Source organism: Rhagoletis pomonella, unplaced genomic scaffold, assembly GCF_013731165.1.
Source record: "Rhagoletis pomonella isolate Grant_MI unplaced genomic scaffold, Rhpom_1.0 Rhpom_scaffold_00003, whole genome shotgun sequence".
Taxonomy (NCBI): Eukaryota; Metazoa; Arthropoda; class Insecta; order Diptera; family Tephritidae; genus Rhagoletis; species Rhagoletis pomonella.
Genome location: NW_023458557.1, coordinates 56041263 through 56063775, shown reverse-complemented (window position 1 = coordinate 56063775; position 22513 = coordinate 56041263).

Sequence of the window (22513 nt, the reverse complement as noted above, 5' to 3'; positions counted from 1 at the left end):
AAATAGGCTTTAAGTCTGTTCCAGGTTCTTCAAGATTTGCAGGATTTTACAGGACGTCGTTCCCCCTGTCGCCACTTTCCATAACGTTTTTAATGGCGAAAACAGATTTTTATGTAAACAGGGCTATTATGTTGTGTTGAATTCAAGCAGTTGTTTTGCGAAATGCTAGGAAACGAAACAATTTCAAGGTGACACCTTTTTAAAAAATGGTTTAAATTTAATTAACGTTGCATGTATACATTCAATAAATTGCTTTCAATCTGCTCACACGTATGAGTTGTCAAAAACCATTTTTTGAACATGTTAACCTCAAGTAAATGTCAATTATACCAATTCACAAAAATATTTATTACATGTAAAAATCAGTACAAAGTCAGTACAAACTCAAAAAAGTAGTAGATTTTGCATACTGATTTCGGGTTCTTAAAAACCAGTACAATAAAAAAATCAGCACGTGTACTGATTAAATCAGCGCATCTGGCCACCCTAGATGGAATTATTTAAGAAAGTATTCAGAACTTCGATAGTACTAATTTAATTTGCAAACTAAATTCAGTGTTTTCCTTTTTTCGCAAATCTTTCTATCATCTTTTCAGTGTCAATTTCAATATCTTTTTAAATGTACGTAAAAATGCTACACCTGTCAGCCTTAATTAACGCTGAATTGACTCGTTCAATAAATTGCTTTCTCACACATATGAGTTGTCAAAAACCATTTGTTTGAACATGTTAACCTCAGGTAAATGTTAATTATACCAATTCACCAAAATATTTATTAAATATAAAAACCAGCACAAAATCAGTACAAACTGAGAAAATCCGTAGATTTTGCGTAGATAGAATTATTTAAGAAAGTATTCAGAACTTCGATAATACTAATTTATTTTGCAAACTCAATTTAGTGTTTTCCTTTTTTTCGCAAATCTTCCTATTATCCTTTCAGTGTCAATTTCAATATCTTTTTAAATGTATGTACGTAAAAATTCTACACCTGACAGCCTGGTACTACACATCCATGGTTGTAACCAGCCAAGCGGTAAAGAACTCCTTTCTGAAGTAGCACTACTACGAGTAGCTTCAATTGTGGCAGAAAAGTTTGTAAATCAATAGGTTTGTTCCACACGAGCCTGCGGGTACACGCGGGTGCCAAAATAGCCCAGAAAGCGTTCCTCACGCTAGAAAAATGGGTAATAGAGAGCGAATACCTTCCACTTTTGGATCGAAAATGTCTTCTTCTTCCTGCCCGAAACAGCCCGTACTTTTTTCCGGGCAGAAATGTGCAAGAAGTCAATTTGAAATAACAGCTGTTGTTTGTTTACATCCGATAGCAAATGTTGTAAAATGCAAAATTGGCACTAAAGGTTCAGAAATGTACACTGAAAAAAAAAAACGCGTTGTAAGAATAAAAAAATTTTACTTGATTTCCGTTTAAAAATGTTCGTATTTAAATCCATTATACATACACTACGTATAATGGAAATATTCAATTCAAATACGCCCGTATTAAAATGAAGCATTTTTCACTGCACGGATGGCGTTTTGCACGTCTCGGATGCTTTTCATATACAAATGTATACAAAGCATACACAGCGGTGACAAAACATACACACATACACACATACATACATGGTATTACATAATGCACTAATCGCGCGCTATGATGTTGATTCAAATTCATCATTTGAAAGCACATTTACATGTATGCCTGTAGCTGAGTGTGCAAAGACGCTTGATACAATTGGTTGCGGCCAAGAGGGTCCGGGTTCAATTAACATCAGACGGAACATAAAGTTAAATTTTTTTTTATTCTTAATTACGAAAAAGCATCTGTGCACTTCACAACCACATATTTTATAACGCGCATACTTATATTTAAAATGAGTTGGGTTGGTGCTCTTTCATATGCGTATTTTTTTAATTTAGCACGTTTTTTTTTATTCTAAAATTTTTTTCCCTCAGTGTAGGTATTAGCTAATTTTATTAGCTATATAAGATAAATACACATAAAATCACTGACTGAACTGATTTGTTGATTCCGGGCACGAAAAGTGGTTTTTTGCGTTCCTCAATCTCTGGACACTTTTGGAACGGGTTGACGCATTTTTGACGCTTGTGAGAGAGTAACGTATTTTTACGCTTTAACAGCCCGGAAAGCGTGTGGAACAAACCTAACATAAAAGAATATTCGTCGCAGTTACCACCCAGCAAAAAATTGGTAATCGTTTTTAGTGGTAACGTGTTCTAGAACGCATGGCCTTATAATATTTTTGCTTCTTTTAGGCATTGCCGGTAATGCATAGCATAATGTTCTACAATATCTTATTAGGTTCATTCCTTATCTTTTTAGACTAAAATCTGAAAAGTGTCAAAATGCCAGAGCGTAAGCAAAATGCGCTCTCTAAAAGAGAATAACTGGAAAAGTAAAGGAACGCAAAAATCCAAATTTTTAGTCCAAAGAATGGCAACAACAAAACTAACATCAAATAAGAATGGAATTGTATGTACAAAACACATTCACACAAGCACAAGCACAATAAACGCTTACTATATCAATTATTTTTTGCCTCCTTCCAATTTCAATTCACTTTTTTAACTTTTTAGATTATTCTCACTTTTTGCGTATTCTTTAATTTCCGTTGCTCTCTCATTTTTGCTGTCATTTCCGAGTTAAGGAACGCTTTTTGGACTTAATTGAAACCATGGGTTTGAAGATAGCGCAAATTGATGTGAAAGTTTCAATTTCATATTAAATATATTTATGTATGCATGCGTACCAAAACGCAAGCCGCGAATATTAGGTTAACCTGTAATACACCAATGAGAGCCACTGCACACGTATTCTGGAGTAAAAAGGCTCACTCTCCCAAACGTACGTCACATACACTCCTCGTCATTTGAATAGCTCAACTTTTTAATCTTTAGTATTTACACTTTTAATTTTTTTTATTTAATATTCATTACATCCGATTTAAAAACTTTATACAGAGTTAAAAAAATGTCAACAAAGGGGTACAATAAAGTTCAAGTTTCAAGTGTCTGTAAAATAGCGGTGATTTTTGACAATTTTTTTGGTGATAGTGCTGCGCATTTTCTCTCATACAAAGTATGCTCGACAAAACTTTTATATGGAATAAAATGCGCAGCACTGTCAATAAAAAATAAATGAATTTGAAAAATCGGGGCTGTTTTAGAGTCACTTCAAACTTGCACTTAATTACACTATATTTGAATGGGCTACAAAACTGCATATCAGAAATTTCTCTAAAAATATTATTAACTTATTCACTGCAGGTCATTAGGATGGCACATTCCTATGTTGACCTTTTTTAAGAACTGTTTCCAGCTCTCGAGAAAAACGAAAAATCATATAAAATGCTGCCCAAGAAATGGAAAAAATTATAAAATTGCATTTACCCGTATAATATGCTATATCGTCACTAGGCACGAATAAAGGCGCGAGCTCAAAAGTTGACGGCGAAAAAAGACGCATACAAAAATTTCGGCCTCAAATACTCTTAACATACTTCGCCAAAGTTTTTTATATGCATCTTTTTTCGCAAAATTTTTTTAAACGCTTTTTTTCACCGTCAAAACACCAGCGCGCCTTTATTCGTATGTAGTGACGATATTTTTACAAAAAATTTATATTAAATATACAAACGGAAAACTGTAAATACTAAGAATTGAAAGGGTGTGCAATTCAAATGACGATGAGTGTATATGAGCAGATGTGATCACTACCACAAGCAGTGTTGCCAGAACTTTTTGGACGAACCGGCTAAATTGGCAAATAAAACCGGCTAAAAACGGCTAAAATGTTTCAACTAAATTTCACATGTTTTATTTAAATAAATCACGAGTAAAAATACTATTTCTTGAAGAGAAGTTACAAATTCGAGCCGGAAAAAAATTTGCCAGCAAGAATTTGCATTATTGTGGCACATGGTAGGATTTTTTGTCGACGATAATTTGAATAAACAAGTTCGTTAAATTTAAATGTAAGTTATTACTTTACTTAATTAATTTAGTTAATTCCAATGATTTGAAAGGTACTCGGCAAAAAAAACTGTATTCTTAATCGGAATGCAATCTCAACCAGAGTCGATATAGTAAACCCGACAAAGAAATTGAAACGTATGTTGAAGAAAGTCGGACTGACAAGACACGTAGATCCTGTTTTTTGTCCCCCTGAAAGAATTTTAAAAATTCTATGCAAATTTCTTTTGTTTGAAGTGTAACCGTGGACACTAGCTGGCAGAAAAACTTGCAAATTTGCGTTCGTACAGAAAATTGCAAGTTTGTCTACATGAGAGAGAATTTGGGAGCATTTTTTCTTACTATCTGATATTTTGAGTGATAATTCTCGCTGGACTTTCGACGAACAAACCTATTGTCTTCCCTACAAGGCCTTCTCAGACTGACCGATTCTCAATACACTCCAATAGAAACCATTACACATAAAAAACGCTGTAAAAATTGCCCTTAAATTTTAAGGCAGTAAAACAACGACCTTAAGTTAACCGAGTTAAATCAACCGAGGCCATATGTTGACAAGGGATGCAAAATCACAGTTACACAAAAGAACTGGTCAGATTTTTCAGAAATCCCTTCAATTCTGATGTAAAATGTGATGCCAAAAGACTGCAGATATCCCACTTAGATGACCGGTCATATGACCGGCAGATGTCTCGTAGGATTCCCAGAGAGTTTTGCTTTACATAGAAATTTGTGCTCTTTTATTTTCATTTTGACTCACTTCAGTGTTGGTTCTTTTAATTCAAGTTGACATTCGGTTTTTCGAATTTAAATAAGTTCTCAGCAAAAAACTTTCATTAAAAAAATACATATGTGTACATAGTGCTTGAAAATATCAATTTTTCCCTTACCTTAACCCTTTGGGAGTGGGCAAAAATTATGTTTTTGTAATTTAGGCACTATATACAAACACAAACGCATCTTAAGTGTCTTAATAGTGAAACAATTTCTTATTTTCTAAGTTTGCGAATAAAACTTCACACTTAAAATTAAGACATTTATAACAAACATTTTATGAAAGAAATCTCTTCGTCGTTTAAAATAAAAATAAGCGAAATCGGCCCAATTTCATACAACCCTGCCTGACATGAAAATTTTCTCCACGATAAGGCTAGTAGCCATTTCTAACAGATTTTGGGTCGGTTAGTCAAAAATGGAAACAAATATACATATTTGAAATTTAAGAAAACAAGGCCAATAGCAAAATCGGCTAAAAACGGCTAATTTTTTTCCGCAAAACGGCTAACAAATCGGCTGCCGGCTAAATCGAAATTTCTCCGGCTGTTTGCTATCGCAACCGGCTAAATCTAGCCGGAAAACGGCTGAAATGGCAACACTGACCACAAGTAAACGCGAGCTGAAAGCGTGATTGTGTTAGTGTGCCAATTACGTTTGAATGAATTTGCGTTCGCTTTGTTACGCTCTCGCATGTATTTGCATGTGAAGCTCGGAACACTTTGACGACTGCAACTTCACGACGTAACGACAGCGACATCATTTTGTCGACAAATGTCGCCTTGAAGCCAGCTTCTTAAACATTTTGAAGACCTCAGCGACATAGCAAACAGCTGATTTTAAAGTTTGACATTTTGGTATATTTATTTCACAAATTGTGTATTTTTATTTAAGTAAATAAGAAAAACATGAACAATCAAGAATATGTGATTAGTTTTGCGACAATTTAATTTTGCAGCACTACATCTACTCATTGTCGCCGGCAAAATTAGAAATAGATTTAATTTGGCGACGTCGACAATTGCAGTCCTGCAGCCAAGATGTCGTGCTGTCGTCAAAATAATTGTGTCCGTAAGAACGTGTGCATTTAAAATTTGACAGATGCTGCTTGTCGCTTGCTGTCGTCAAAGTGTTCCGAGCTTGATGCTTGTGCTCTTTAAGCAGGCGCTCACTCTCTGTCCATGCTTGTATATGAGCAAATTTGACATCGATATAACTGTTGCCATCTTTGTGCCTTTCGCAAGAAATTAAGTGCGTTTAGGGAATTAAAAGGCGAAAATTGTTTAGTTTAGCGCTTGTTTTGTTCTTTGGTGCCCCTTTCAAGGCAATTTTATAATAAAAACGTGATTCTATGGTGACATCATATTTGACTTACACATATGTTAGTGTTTGGCCGAGCTTCTCCTCTGGATAATATGCTCCAAGATAACCCAAACGCAATATTTTCACACAGTCTCTATCACGGAATCTATAGAATATTTTGCTAATTAGCTGGGTGTGCGCATTTGTACAAAAGTAAGCAATTGCATGAAAATAAAGCCTCTAGAAAAACCAAGTTTGGGAAATTGTTTTACGAATAAAAAAACATTTTGTAAATTAAATTTATTAAATTCATTAACTGCGCATAGTTGGAAATATTTATAAGTATTGTGTGATTACTTAAAATATTTGAACATACAGCTTTATATGCGAAAATACCATTAAACACAGCAACAGAAAATTGGTGTTTTTTTGGGGAAAATTGCGCTATTTTCAGTATTTTGGTGCTTTTTTAAATAAAAAACTTGGCGATCAGGGCTGCCAACTTGTCTCAAACCGTGCCATTTTTTGGCACTATTTTACTTGAAATGGCACTGAATTTTTCAATTTTGCACAGTGTGCCAAAATGGCACTTTTGAAAAAAGCCAAATTTAAATACATTTTTGTGAAATCCTTTGCGTGTACTTCTTTTTCTCAACTAAAATTTTCTAATTTCTATAGTGTATACAACTGGTTTATCTTACTTTGACATTGGGCTTTTGTTTTAATTTGTCTAATTTTAATGCTAATGACACCTTTTTTGGCACTTTTAATTTTCTATTTGGCACGTTTTACCACTTTTTTATCCTCAATATGGCACTTCATAGCTATGTATGTTTGGCAGCCCTGTTGGCAAATTTGATCACTAGCTGACCTTCAGCAGCGCTCTTTGCTGGGTTCGGACCACAAAATGGAAGTAAATGGAAGTATTCGTAGTAGATGTGCACTTCTTATCGTTATAAAAAACAATTCATTTCTCCTCGTATCCTTGTACAAATAAGGAGCTAAAGCGGCCTTATAAGGGTCGATATCTGTAGACTGGAAAATCGACCAGCTAGTGGTTGAGATGTCATTTACACGGGTCGATTTTGGTTGAACGACAAAAATCTACTAGAAAATCGACCCGTATAAAGGCGCCTTAATCCAGCGAGTAATTATCATTAAAGTTAAAATGCCTTGGTTAAAATTAATAAAAAGTTATTTCATTCTTTCTTTACCGGGACAATTCTTACATCGGTGGGCAACGGCGCAATTACAGAACTTTAGACAGAGCAATATTTTTCGATCGGGTTCAAATCGGGCGATTGTGAGGGCCTGCCGTAAGCATATGAAATTGAACACAGCCAAAGCGAAATGCGAAGTTCGCTTGGCGGTGTTTCATGGCGATAGATTTATTTCTATCGCCCTGCTGGGCGATGAAAGAGAGAATAGAGGGAAATATGTATGTGGTTTGTTGACGCTCTCTAAACACAAACGCGTGAAAGGCAAACGGTCTCGCAATGCGTGGTATTGTTGGTGCTGCTTTTCTCATTGGCTCTAAAATTGTGCTTGGGAAATTTGATTTTAAAATAGTGGTTAAAGTACCTAATTATTTTTTGCGAGATAAAGAGCATTTCTAGGGCTGCCAGATATCTCCGTTGCCAAACCGGGACACTTTGGTAAATCTAACACAACACTAAGCCCAACAACTCCCCGCTCCCTTTCCTTTCCTTTAGACAAAAATTACTTATGTACGTACGAAAGTATGTAGTAAAATTTTATTTTGACAAGACAAAAACAAAAACATAAAAAGATGAGATCATTTCAACATACACCAACAAAACAAACAATTTATCACAACTAAAGATCAAAATACACATACAGTACCTGCCAAAAATTATTGGCACAGAGAACTTTTCACAATGCATATCGTCGTTTAAAATGCAAACCGCGTATGTGAAGTTTTAAAATTATTTTCTAGAGGGTAAAAACACTCATATTTCAAAATGGTTCTCTTTTTTATAAAGAAATCGCATTTCTGGCTAGTATATTTCAGAACGAAGGGATAATGACTGAGCCAAGAGCAATTTTTGGCAGCCAATGTCAGTAACGCTGTTTTGCAGAATGACGATACACGGTTTTGTATTTTAAACGACGATATACAGTTTATACTATATCAAAAACGTAAAAATAAAATTTCTACACTTTGAGCAAAACTCGGAAAATTTCAATGAATTTTGAAAATTAAGTTTTGTTCCATAAAAACTATATTCGACAATTCATTTTGTATAGAAGACACTGTCAGCAAAAACAAAATTGCTAAAAGACTGGTTTACAGCAAAAATGTTCAATGGATGCCACTATCCAATTTAAATGTAGAATTGCTCGGTGATTCCAAAATCGAGTTAATTTTTTTTTCTATGGACACGTTTTCGAGATGTTTGCAATTTACCGTTATTCAGCTTAAAAAAAAGTGGTTCCACTTAATCACGTATATGTTATGAACCAATTTAACAATTTTAAAATGAGATACGTCAAATCAAAGCTAATGAAATCCTCCTTAAACAACGAATTAACTGATTAATAAATGACAAATCAATTGATAATTCTAGTTTGCTTTATTTTTTAATGAAAAAATGAAAAAAATCAAACTTTTATAGAAGAAAAATTTAAAAAATAATAGGTTCTGTGCTAAATTTTTCGCATTTGTGCTAAAGCCTGTTCTATTACAAAAAAAAATAAAGTTACTAATGAAGGAAAGCGAGGGATAAGAAAGAAAGAAGTAATGAGTAGTCAATTGAAAATACGCAAAGATTTTTTTGTATGAAAAATTTCATACAAAAAATCTTTGCATATTTTCATTTCACCACTCATTACTTCTTGATTTATCCTTCGCTTTCACTCATAAGTACCTTGATTTTTTTTGTAACACAACAGGCTTTATCACAAATGCAAAAATTTGGCACAGAATCTGTTATTTTTTTAATTTTGATTTTTTTAATTTGATTTATTAAATTTTTTCATTAAAAAATAAAAAACTGGAATGATTAATTAATTTGTCAGAAAGTATCAGTCCTCTCGGAAAGTGATGTACATATGGTTTATGGACAATTTTATTAGCTTTGATTTGACGTATCTCATTTTATGATTGTTAAATTGGTTCGTAAGATATATGTACGTGATTAAGTGCAACCACTTTTTGTTTTAAGTCGAATAACACTAAGTTGCAAACATCTCGAAAACGAATCCATAGAAAAAAAATTAACTCGATTTGCGGAATCACCGAGCAGTTCTACATAAAAATTGGATAGTGGCATCCATTGATCATTTTTTTGCTGTAAACCAGTGATTTTAGCAATTTTGTTTTGCTGAGAGTGTCTTCCATACAAAATGAATTGTCGAACATAGTTTGTATCGAAAACGTATTCACAGTAAAAAAAAAAATTAACTCGTTTTTCGGAATCATCGAGCAATTCTACATAGAAATTGGATAGTGGCTTCTGGAGAACAAACACCAAACTAAAATTTGTGATCCAGTGAAATCAGCGCGATTTTCTAGCAACTTCAGACTTGCACTTTATTAATAGCTAAAAAGCTACATTATCAACATTTTTCTAAGAGATCTAATGAAAAATTCTCTGAGCTAATAGTTTTGTACGGCACTGTACTTAAAAGTAAACTAGGGTTAGCGAAACAAAAATGTAAGTATAGGATAACATTAAAAAGTCAGTCATATTTTTCGTTGCTGTGAATTTGTTTCAACTTCTGACTTTTCCTTAATATAATTGTAAAACTCTGTACACGCCATTTTAAACGTATCGTCGTCTCAGTAAACGGGTGTCGAATGTTACAAAACACGGTTTTGAGAAAATTGACTTTGAAGTTTAAGGTCGAATTAATCCGAAACTGTGCGGTAGATTTTTGTAATTTTTGAAGGAGGCGTAGTTGGTGTTATTAGTTTTGATTGTCCATATTTTTACATTTAATATCTGGATACCCTGCCTTATAGTAATATTCACTAAAGAAGATTGTGCTCCAAATTTTAGGCCTCTAGGTTAATTTTTATCACTAACTAAACGACTAACTAGTAACTACTAGTTTTATCATCTAACACGCAACTATTCAGTTGAACAACGCGTTCAGAAGGTGCAATCGCACCAGTTACTGAGCTGTTTCGCCTTCTGAACGTGCCAAATGAAAATTCGTCTCTCTTGAAATCAAGTTATATGGCTGCGTATGTATGTACATATTCCGAAATTTTTTTTATTTGTAAAGGCTCTCAAGAAAAACTAAAAATTCATATAAAATTACGCACAATAAATGGAAAATAAATTTTCTTCTACTAAAAATTTCTTAAATCAGTATGCAGCTCTTAAGAAAAAAATGCTCGTACATCTCGTCGCTACCATGTCCAACTATCGAATGTGAAAATCGGCACTTTTCAAAATTTTGATTTGCCACTAATAATTTTATTTCGTATAGCAGCATTGCTTAAGTTATTGTTTTTGACAACTTATTTGTTGGTTAATGACTGCAAATAGTTTTATAGAAAATTAGAGACGAGAAATAATACTTTCATAAAAATTTAAGTACATACATAGATTTAAAAAGCTGATTGAATACAAAAGCTTTATGAAAATGTCACATTAAACAACTGTGTAAATCTACGTTATTTTTTATAAATAAGGCCGTAAACATTTCCTTACATCGTCAATTTCCATATTCTATTTTTACTCTTTCAATTTCACTGACCAGCGCTGCAAACGATATCAACTAGTAGGCTAACAACCAGAATTGAAATTTAATACGCAAGTACTTACCGTACTACAAGTATACAGAGAGTAGATTTGCTACTCCCTTTTGGCAGCAGCAAATATTCACGATCCAGAAAATAAAGGTCGCGCCATTGGCGGACCGCTAACCCTCTCTTCGTCGCCAATCGCTGACGTCATAAAATACTTTTGTTTACATTCACTGTTGCCAACTTGATACTTTTCGCGCAAAATTTAGTGGGTATTCAAAACGCGAAAATTTTTGAGTTTGGTGGTTGGTGCGTTTTTGGTGCTTTTGTTTTTAGTTTGAAGACACCAAATTAGAAAATCTTAAAAAAGTTTTAGCAAAATTTATAGCAATCGTAAGTGTGGTAAGCAACTTTACAAAAATTTTAACAAAATCATGGCACGGTGACATAACCGACAACAAAACATGTGGCAGCACCTTCAATCATGCCAGAAGAAATCGACCGTCGTGCAAGAAACATTGATTTTTATTAATTTGAATCGGAATCCTTACAATAAAATTATGTATGTACATAAAGTCCATAAAATATACCAATAAAAATTTGGTGCTTTTTCAAATTCAAAACTTGGCAATACTGCCTTTTGTTCGATGCTTCCTCTTTTTCTTGCCGAGTTCGTCTTGCGCTCTCATTCTGGTATTTTTGACGTCATGGCCAGTTGCTCTCAGCTCGATTGGCGCAATCTTGTATTCTATCATTCTTGGCAAATATTTCTCGTACGCGATGAGAGAAAGTAGAGTACCTACTTAGGTGGAGTAATAGCAAGTACGTCAAGTATTTACTCTCTCCCCAGCCAGCAAAATCATCGTAAACAAGCTCGTAATTGGATATTTTCTCGAAGAAAAACCGTATTAAAAATCGTTTATGATAGCCGTTTACGACTCTTTTTCGAGCACTTTTTCGCTTTAAATTGTGCATCGCCTACGAACAGTCGTAAACGGATCGAAAAAGCATTCGTATCGAATATTTTTACGTCCGTTTTTTAATTGTAAACGAGTCTCGTAAACGATTAATTTACGTTAAAAAAGCGTTTTTCTACACTGCTTTATCTACTGTTTTTGAATGCTAAAAATAAAGGCAATTAATTAATTCAAATTATTGTAGTTCTTTTATTGAATGGAATTATAATTAATAAATATTTATAGTGCCGGATCAAAGTATTGGCACAGAGAATTTTTCGCAATGTATGCAAAGTTTTTCACCTGAATTTCTTTTCGCACATTATTTTTTTTAAATACAGTTAGTATGAAGATCTACTTTCAAATCAGATTTTTGAGAAAAATTCTAAGTATGCAGTTTTAAATCCCATTATATTTTAGTATAACATAGTGCAAGCTTGAAGTTGCCAGAAAACTGCGTTGATTTTTGGCAATTTTTTCACGCAGTTTCTTCCATGCAAATTATGTGCGACTTTTTTTTTTGTATGGAAGAAACTGCGTATAAGAAATTGTCAAAAAACAAAGAGGTTCTCTAGCTATTCAAGCGTGCACTTTATTATACTAAAATTAAATGATTTGAAAGTAGAACTTCATACTAACTATATTTTTATAAAAAACAATTAGAGAAGAAATCAGAATAAAAAACTTTGCATTCATGGCGAAAAATTCTCTGTGCCAATATTTTTTCCCGGCACTGTATATGTGAAGATATTTTCAGATAAATAAATATTAACAAACTATCTATTAACAAATTAACAATTAAATAAGAGGGGTTTAATATATATTATAAAATTGCTGAATTTATTTTTTATCTTTTTTGCCGATAGGCTGCCAATTTTTTTGCCGGTCGTGTGCATATTGGAAGTGCTTCTTTGATACGGAAATAAAAACTTCTTCGTGGGAGTTAAATTTTTGACGAAAAGCACCTAAGAAAATAAAGTGAAAGATTAAACTCCATTGGAAACCGGAAAATTTAATTAAGTAAAAAGTGGTAATAATTAATATTATGATCCGTACTTCTTATTGCCGCAGTCGTTGCCAAACCAATAGCGCTGCTTTTGGTACCAGTTCCCTTCCACGAGAAAAGTTTTGCTACCTCATCTGTAATAATTTTTTTTTAATGAATCATTTATTGACGCTAGTACGGATAAGGCTTCGGATTTCGCACGCCTTTTTAATTGAGAAGCCATCTTATCAATAAAACATTAAGTTCAATAACTGAAAAGACCTAATAAACTAGCAAATTAAAAAAATAAATAACTATAAACTTACGAGATAGGGGAATTAAACGTTTAAATCCTTTAGTGTTACTCCGCGCAGCCTGTGAAAGAATTGCAAAACTCATTAAATTAATTTGTATTTTTGAATTACATATGTAGTAGCTACTTACAAGAAGTTTAATTATAAAAGAAAGTGGTAGATCGTCCTTGGCGTTTGCACCAGTCTGCCAATAAATCACATACTTAATAATTTTCTTAAATTGAACTACTTATAAAATATTGTGATTGAAGAAAAATTGTCAACAAAACTAAAATTTTTTCTTGTGCTGACAAATTACTACAAGCCTCTTCTATTATATTTTTTTTGTTTTATCGTTTACGAGCTTTTCTCTAACTATTTGGCGATACGAGAATTCCTCGTAAAACATAATGTTCGTAAAATGTACGTTTTCTTGCTGGCTGGGTCAACGCCAAGTAGTGTATGTATGCGGAAAAAGAGTAACAATGTGTTGGGAGTAGAGCACGATTGAGAGAATACATTCTTGGGAGTAGAGTACAATGCAAGGAGTACTTATTGAACAAAATGCGGCAAATACACTTGCACTGGACTCTATTATGTTCACACTAGGGATGTTAATTTTATCGATTTTTACGATCGCGGGATTTTCGGGATGTCGTTGATTCAGTCCCGGGATTAGTCCCGGGATTTAGATATTTATTATTTTCAACAACTTAAATCGAAAAAATTGCATCAATATGGTTTGAGAAGCTCTCGTATCATATAATAAATAATAAGTAAATGGGCTTGGAACGTACTTGTTTATTTAAAGTGAAAATTATTTCATAAGTAACAAAACGAAACTCAGTAATTAAATCTAAATGCACTTAATAATACTTTAGCATGTACATATGTACATACATATATGATAAAGTAACTTGAGGTATGTCGAAAAAAGCTTGGTGGAAAAAAAATTAAGTCAAAAAATTTATATTCTGGTTCAAAGAAGTTCATAATACTAGTGGCAGAAATAAAAGAAGTGCCTTATTTCGACCAGTTTTATATATATTCCTTTTGTTTATACATTATTTAAATTTTTAATATCTTATTTAAAGTCTACCTCATGCTACATATAATTAAATACATAGAAATGGGCATTTCTGTGGCGTCATAATTCTTTTAAAAAGACTATAATTTCAAAGATATGGTTGATTCCAAAACTTATTTAAAAAATTCAATGCAATGTAAAACAAAAATATAGGTACCAAATAAAAGAAAAAATTATGTAGAATTTGCTGGGGTTAGAAAGGACGATTAGGATTGCCCCTTTAATCTATTTTATTTTTTTAAGTTAGTCCTTAACATATAATTTTTCTCAAAATAAGAATTGCAAAATTTCAAGGATATTCAAGGATAAAATCATAAAAGGGCATTTTCAATACCTACTCGTCCCTTACGCACCAAAAACTGTACTCTGTTTTAACTTTACAGAATCTTCTCTTTAATTTGATACCCATCCTGTTTTTTTACACACATTGCACTAAATTTTTTTAACCATTTTTGAATTACTCATATCTTTCAAATTTCAAGGTTCTTTTAAAAAATCCTGACGCCAGAGAGAAAAATTAAGAACGCAATTTTACTGTATTTGGTCGTTGGTTTCGCGAAAATATTGCTTTTTTGTGTGTAAAATTGCCAGTCGCAAGCAAGAATGATAGAATCGTGAGTCGCAAGGTATTGTATGTATATTGAGCTTCATATTTATAAAAAAAATATTTAATATTAAATAAACAAAAGGAAGTATAGCCAAAACTGGTCAACATTCGGCGTTTCTATTATTGCCACCAGTGTAAATTACAAACCCCGAAAATTCCGCCAAGAATTCCGGGATTTTCGGGAATTAAAAAAGACCGGGATCCCGGGATTAACATTCCTAGTACACACCGATTTAATACCCAACTGCCATACCTAAACAAAAGCGTCAGCGTTGTCTGGCTGTCAAAAAATTCTCATGCCCATACAATTTGTATGAAGCATACCGAAACAACGCGGCTTCAACGCTGAGCGGTTGGAAAATCCGATTTTGACAGGGCGTTAGGTATTGAAGTTGGCTGCAGAAAACGGCGAAACTGTAATTTTCGTGTTATACACAAACAAACCTATGCTTATTGTTGGTGTTATTTCTGCATTTGACTTAAGGCCCGAATTCCACTTTCATCATCATCTACCTTACCCGTTGACTCTGCGCTGGTTAAATCGTTTGCTAGGCACGGCAGTCTTGACAGAGCATCGGCCACGACATTTGATTTACCTGGAATGTAAATCAATTCGTGGTTATACTCTTCGGTTCTGGCCTTCTAGCTTTGCATTGTAGTTTCTGCTTCCCAATGCAAAAGTAAGAGGTTGGTGGTCAATATAAATCTTAATCATCTTTGCGTTCTTCTTTAGCGTTCGGGGAGGTGACAAAGCTTCTATGGCCTGGACCTTTGAGGGGTCTGCTTTTATACCATCGGAGGTTATTATATACCCCAGGAACTCTACCTCTGTTCTCATAAACATTGTTTTTTCTATGTTTACCCTGACGTTGTCGTCTGCCAGCCTTTCGAATACTATATCGACATTTTTCATATGCTCGTCTAAATTTTTACCAATATAGACGTAGCATATTTTCCCAGTATGTTCCTTCAAGACGTCGTCTATCATGCGCTGAAATATGGCCGGCGCATTCCTCAGCCCAAAAGGAAGTCTTAAAAATTCGTACTTCCCATTCATGGTTGAAAATGCTGTTTTCGGGATGTCAGCCTCTTTCATTGCTATTTGGTGGAACCCGGACGTTAGTTCGATGGTCGTAAAGTATTTGGCGTGGCCGAGGCTGGCTAATGTTGCGTTGATGTCAGGGATGGGATAGGTATCGGGTATCGTGAATGCATTTAGGCGTTTAAAGTCCACTACCATCCTGTATTGCTTTTCTCCGGACGGCTTTGGTTTTTTAGGTACCACCCAAATTGGAGAATTGCAAGGACTTTTGGATGGACGAATAATACCTTCGTCGAGTAGTTCGGAAATCTGTCTGTCCAACTCTTTTCTCATATTCGCCGGGTAGGGATAGCTTTTGGCGTATATAGGATCTTCTGTGGTAGTTTTTATTTCAGCCCTGACAGACGTTTTAATGATAATTTTTGCGCTCAAAGGCTCAAAGAGATGTGAATATTTTTTTTAAGTAGAGATTTCAGAGCGGGCAACACTGCCTCCGGGATCGATGCCTCAGAAAAATTAATACCCCCAACGGTTTTATTCTTGGGTGGAATTTTAATATCTGAATCTATTTTCAAGGTATGATTTTTCCTATCTATTACAGCACCCAATTCTTTCAGGGTATCGTCGCCTATTATACCATCAAAAGAAGTCAGCCCTGGTAGGGCATAAAACGTTAGTACAGTACCATTCCCCATACTGTGAAAAAATTGTCCACTAATTTTTTTGTTTATTGGAACAGGCCCTGCAACAGTTTGCACTGAAAAGGGTGGATCAACCGGAGTTGAGCGGGCGGCTAGTTTGGGATTCACAAAATTTTTGTTCGCCCCTGTGTCGACAAGGAACTTCAGGGTAATATTGTCTTTGGTGACGCAAGTAAGGTAGGGTATGCTGGAATACAGAGCAGCGCCCTTTATATGAAATAGGCTGGTGGCCCGTGCATCATAAAATTTACCTGCTGAGCCTCTTCTTCTCCTGGCTCACTGCTACTTGCTTCCAGGTTGTAGTCTTTGTTGTTTTTGAAGTCTTTCAATTGATGATGTCGGTCCTCTTTTAAAAGCGTTGTTGGTTGCAGGTCGATTCATGTAGTTTACCTGCTTAGAATGAATGCTGCCATCGATTTCCATTTTCTCCGCAGGTTTCGGAGCCGTGGGTCCGCCTGGAGGCGAAGTTTTGGGCTCTTGGTTTGACTGGAACTTATTGTATGGGACTCTGTTGTATCCTTGGCCAGCGCTTCTGTTTGTCCAGTTATAACTGGTGCGGCCTCGAGGAGGTATGGCCGGCCTCTGGCGGTTTTGCAGCAGGTTATTCGTAGGAACAACAACCCTATTCACTGCATTCGTATGCACTATTGTATTTCTTAAAGTCAGGTTTTGTATGTCAAGGCAAGCTGAGTACGCCTCTGGAAGTGTTTTTGGTTTCTGGACTATTAGCATGCGTGATAATTCCGGATTTAGACCCCTAATAATCACGTCAAGGGCCCTATTCCGGTATGTTTCTATGAGGACGGAAACCGTTTCCTGCGTATAATCGCCACATTTAAACTTGTTGACGATCAACGACAGTTGGTGGTTAACTGTCGCATAAAATTCATCTAGTTTGGAATTTCTTTGAGCCAACTGATTTAACTGGTGTTCTAGCGTCCGTTTGTCCCTCTTGTAGTGCAGTGATAGGACCTTTTTTATCTCAGTCCAGTCACTCTCGAAAACATTACATGCAACTAACGCCGCATCGGCCCCTCCCCGGATTTTTTGCCTAACGTGCCCTATACAAAGGTTTTTCCTTAATCACTTCGTAATCGGAAAGGATGCCTTCGACATTATGTATTCATGAAATATATTGAGCTGGATTTCCCTCAAAAGTTTGCAGCTCTTTGACACAGTCGGGGAGCCTGCCGATTTCCTTGAGGTCCTGTTCGGACATTGGCGCTCGGGTGTTCGCGACTGAGCTCCCTTGTTGAGCCACATTATTTGCTCCTTCTACACTGCCTAGCCTCCCGTCAATCCTGGTAAGGTTTTGATCTAGGATTGCGATGCTAGATTCCATTCGTGCTAATCGAGCTTCTAATCCTAACCCATTTTTTTCAATTCCCGTTAGACGCCCCTCCAGTTTTCTAATCTGTTCGAGGAGAGCGTTAAGTCCCCCATTTAGTTCATTTACTTTTGTTGTCAGTGCGTCCATTATCTCTTGTTTCAAATGTTTTTGTCTGCAAAGTTTTATACGATCAGGTCACCGGGTAATACCAGTAAGAATATTATTTTTTGTTTTGCACGGTTATTAATTTTTTTGTTTCGGATCTTCGTCCTCGTGCTATGTTTGTATTTGCTTTTTATTCAATTAGTTTTTGTTTAGAAAAAAAACAATCAGTCTCGATTTGAGTTGGAGGTCGGTTCCTTCCTTACGTTTTCAGAGTTTCCTGCAAAAAAGATAAGAAAGGAGCCGCGACTAGATTTGTGAAACTTTTACCGTGTTCTTATGTGTACGGCGACATATACCAGGTTGGCGTTTCACGGCACATTAGTCTCTAAAGAAGAGTTTCGGTCAGGAAGGGCTGTGTCATCCCTTTTAGTCGTCAACCATCAGATTGAAGGCAACCTACTAAGGCACAACTTACTTCACAACATAATCTTGTACCTATTGCAATTTCCAGTGTGTTCTTATGTGTACGCCGGAAATGCCGCAGAAATCGAAGTAGCAGTATCCAGTGTATTCTGATGTGTACCCTGGAGACACCACAGGCAGCTAATGCAGGAAAACAAGATATGTTAACCTATTGGCCTTCGATGAGGTGAGTATCTGCCTAGGAGTATAGGGTCAGGGACTCACCCAGCCATGTGATCGTGCCAGAATATTGGTGAAAGGTAATAAGATCAACGGAAACAAGGTCAATTGACTTTATTTCCCACCTTGGTGCGAAATAAAGTCAATTGACATTATTACCTTTTTAAAAACGAAATAAAATCCATTGACATTATTTCCCTTTCAAACTTAAATTTGTTTAGCTTCGCGGCGGCCCGCGTCAGCGCGCCACACCGCGCGCGCCGCGCTCGCGCCGCACACCACGTCACGCTACGCCGCGGCCACCCCACCCGGCCCCCCCTTCCCCCTCTCCCGCCGTGCTCTAACGCAGGTAGATTTATTTTTTGTATACGTTGAAATAAAATTTTTATATATTTTAAAAATCGAGGGCTTAAATATATTCAATAAAATACCCTCTATCTGCACACTTTTCACAAAAATGAGATTCTGATATAAAAATCCACCTAAGCTTTAACTGTCATCAGTGATATCAGCGCTACCTTATATAACGACAGGTAATCAGTCCCAGATGGTTTCTAAAATCACAAATTAGTTTTTGTGCAAATTGCAGATAGAATTCAAGCCCTCGATATTTCACATTTTTATATTTGTAAGTTATTAGAAGCAGGGATGCCAACTTGGCTCAAACCGTGCCATTTGTCCCTATTTTACTTCAAATGGCACTTGATTTTTCAATTTGGCACAAAGTGCCAAAATGGCACTTTTGTAAAAACAATTACATTTCAATACATTTTTGTGAAATCCTTTGCGTGCACTTCTTTTCCTCAACTAAAATTTTCTAATTTATAAAGGCTATTCAGCTGGTTTACCATATTTTATCATTGCACTTTTGTTTGTTAAATGTAGCTTTATTTTATTGCTAAATGTGAAAGATTAAAAGGAATGACACCTTTTTTGGCACTTTTATTTTTCTATTTGGCACATTTTGGCACTTGTTTATCCGCAATATGGCACCTCATAACTAAGGATAGTTGCCAGCCCTAATTGGAAGATTTCTGCTGTGTTTTGGGGCAACAACTTGTCTGCAGTAAAAAAGCATATAATTTGTGTTTCAAAAGTGTGTGAAAACCAATCAATTAACTTATATGATCTCGGTTCCGATATTAAATAATCAATAATTGTTTATACCTGCATTTTGGCACATTGACTTGTTGAATGTACCATCTAATAAATAGTGTCGTCATTCTCCTTAGCTGGTTTTAAATGATGTCGTCACAAATTGCTGGCGGAGACATGAATACAGTGCAAGAAAATTATTTTTCTATAATTGTTTCCTTATAGAAAAGTTGGTTTCTTTTCCACCTTAGACATTCCGAATTCGTTCAAAATATGCTAATTTAAAACACAGAATTCCCTCCGTTCCTCCGGGGTTTTTGGACATGGACCGTTTCTTCAATTTAATAGTGTTCGCTTTATTTTTGTAGAAACGAAACATGTTTTGCAAGTTATGGATCATTTCTACACTCTTTCTTCAAATATTTCTAGTATTCCAGCTGTGCGCAGGCGTTTAGTTTTTCGCATCGTGCTTTTACATATTCGTAATTAAATTTTTTTTAATAAAATCAAATGGTGGTAGTTCATGATTGTGTGTGGATTAATATCACAACACTGAGGATTTGGCAATAACCTTTTTCATCTATTAAAAAACAACACTTACGGGGCAATGTTTATTGTAAGAACAACATTTTTTTCTATGAATCGACATACTTTAAGAATTGTTGACGCTATTTCCGTTTGAATGAGGAAATAGCGTCAATGACTTTATTTCCAAATTTTTGTTGACTTTATTTCGCTTTTGAAAAGGTAATAATGTCAATTAACTTTATTTCGCACCAGGGTGGGAAGTAAAGTCAATTGACCTTATTTCCATTGACCTTATTACCTGTCACCAGGATATTCAGTATTGTAAAGGTATAGTCGTGGACGGTGTCACTTTGTTTTAATTATCACTTTGAATAAATACTATCTATTTGTGTACCTGAGGGTCTTCGGGGTCACAGGTCCACTTAATATCAAGTTATTCCTGGTTCGGTCGCTGATGACACGCAGGATATGACGTATTAATTTACAGCTTTAGCCTGAGGTTCATTCGGGGTCACAGGTCTAAGCGACAATTATTCACTCGGCTATTAGAGCCTTTCATTTTTTTCGTTCTCACATTTTTTATTGTTTCCTCGAATTTACCTCTTCTGGGAAGAGTAGCTTTTATCCTCTGGAGTAGCGATGGGCATAATGTGCACATACGGGCAAAATGCCCAAACGTGCAAACCGCGGGCAAATGTGCAAACCGTTGAGTTGATGAGGTGAGGTAATTATGCCCGGAGGGGGGGGGGACAGAAAATTTTGCGCGAATTGCATCTGTATGTGTGATCGGAATGAGAGAACTAGTATATGTTAGTACTCACGAATGTGAGACCCCATGGCTGCCAACTTCCCTAAAAGCACCAAAACTTGGGACAAATCAAAACATCAAAAATTTTTGTTCAGTAAAATTTAATATGCATCTATACCACATTAGTGATCGGTCCAAGATATAAGTATTGTTGTATTCATCAAAAACCAAAATAAATAAACGATTTTAAACTTTTATAGAACCAATTGAATTTTCACTTTAATTCAATCAAGATATATATTTTATTTGAAACAATGCATTGATACACAAATATATGTACATACTTATGTGTATAAAAAGATTTTCGTATCCAGAATAAAAAGCACTAAATAAGCACTGAACATGGCGGGAAAGGTATTCTAATAGTATTATATAGTTGTCGAATATTTTTAGGTATCTTCGGGTCAGCTAGCATGAAAAAGGCTGCATGTATGCATATCTATATATTTATACCCGAGCGCACTTGTGCACAAGGGTATATTAATTTTGTTCACATAACGGTTGTTTGTAACAGCCAAAACGAATCGAGATAGATATAGACAAATGTATACATAAATGCTCAGAATGAATAGAGAAATCGAGTAAGCCATGTCTGTCTGTCTGTCCGTCTGTTCGTCCTTCCGTGTACACGATAACTCGAGCAAAAATTGAGATAATTCACTCAAAATTGATATTTACAATAACTTTCAGACGAAAAATAAGAATATTAAAAATTTTTGGAAAATGGGCGTAGCCACGCCCACTTATGGTTACATGTGTATATCTTGGTAACCGTTACACCAATTTCTTCCAAACTTGGCACAGTTGTTGGCCTTGATACAGCATACTAAATGGCCGAAAATTTTTAAAATCGGACAATAACCACGCCCACAGTCCACAGGGTAATTTAGAGAAATACGAAATCTTCGATAAATCAGTAAATATTAAAGCTAATTTATTCAAAATTGACGCTTGTAACAATTCTTTACCAAGAAATACGTTTATGGTAAAATTTTAGAAAATGGGCGTGGCACCGCCTACTTATGATCACATACATATATGTATATCGGTAACCGTTCTACCAATTTGTACCAAACTCGGTATTTTTATTGTGCTTGCCACATAAAAGCAAAACGTTTAAAATTATAGAAATCGGACTAAAATTACGGCCGCTTTTCATATAACGCTAAATTTCAGAAATGCTTGAAACTGCAATATTTCGAAATTTAAAGCCGCTAATTTACTCAAAATTGATACACCCCGGCTTACCATGTAGCGGTAGCTTTCGGAAAGTTGAAAAAACATGTATTTAATACTTGCGCCGGGTATTTAATGTTCGGCTCAGGCCGAACTTAGACTTTCTTATTTGTTTTGATTTTGATTTAAGTGATTTAGCAGGATTCTAGTGTTTTGTTTATTAATCTGTTTTGTAATTCACTTTTGCATTGTCAGCGTTCAGTTGGTCGCAAATTTTCAAAGGGAGGGTTGTTCTTGCGCAGATAATTTTTCGTTAGAAATTTGCTTGGAAAAAAGGACAATCATGCGCAAACAACCTTTTTATATGAC